The sequence below is a fragment of the Anopheles aquasalis genome, chromosome 2 (genome assembly GCF_943734665.1).
Source record: "Anopheles aquasalis chromosome 2, idAnoAquaMG_Q_19, whole genome shotgun sequence".
NCBI classification, from domain to species: Eukaryota; Metazoa; Arthropoda; class Insecta; order Diptera; family Culicidae; genus Anopheles; species Anopheles aquasalis.
The window spans coordinates 55,177,686-55,178,146 of record NC_064877.1 but is presented as its reverse complement, the minus strand read 5'-3'; positions in this window follow the sequence as shown (position 1 = coordinate 55,178,146).

The following is a 461-nucleotide window of genomic DNA, read 5'->3' as shown; positions in this document are numbered from 1 at the left end:
GTCTACAGAAAATGTGTGTTTAGTGATAGTTTCAGGATCTTTTCGTTTTCAGAGACTTCTAGTACCCGTCGTTTGGTAAGTAATTTATCATTTAGTTGCATTCGTTCGGCTTCTGTTCCTGGCTAATTTAGTTGCTAATTTTCCCATACTCTTTTATAACTAAATTTTCCTGTTAATATTTTACTCCACCTCCTGCTAATATTGCTAAATAGTAATTAGCTTCTCGTAATCCTTAGCCATCGATCCACCGTCTTTTTCTTGATGCGCCTTGCCGTCGCCGGTTGCGTAGATCGGCGTGTTCGTGGAATTCGACGCGCGTCGCAATAGTGCTGTAGCTGGCGGTTGAGGATCGCCACGAAATTGTTGAAAAGGTAAGCAGGAAGAGAAAGAGCAAGTCTCAACATTTCTACTCGTTTTCTACTCGAATGTTTGTTTTCTACTCGAATGTTCTATTTAAATGG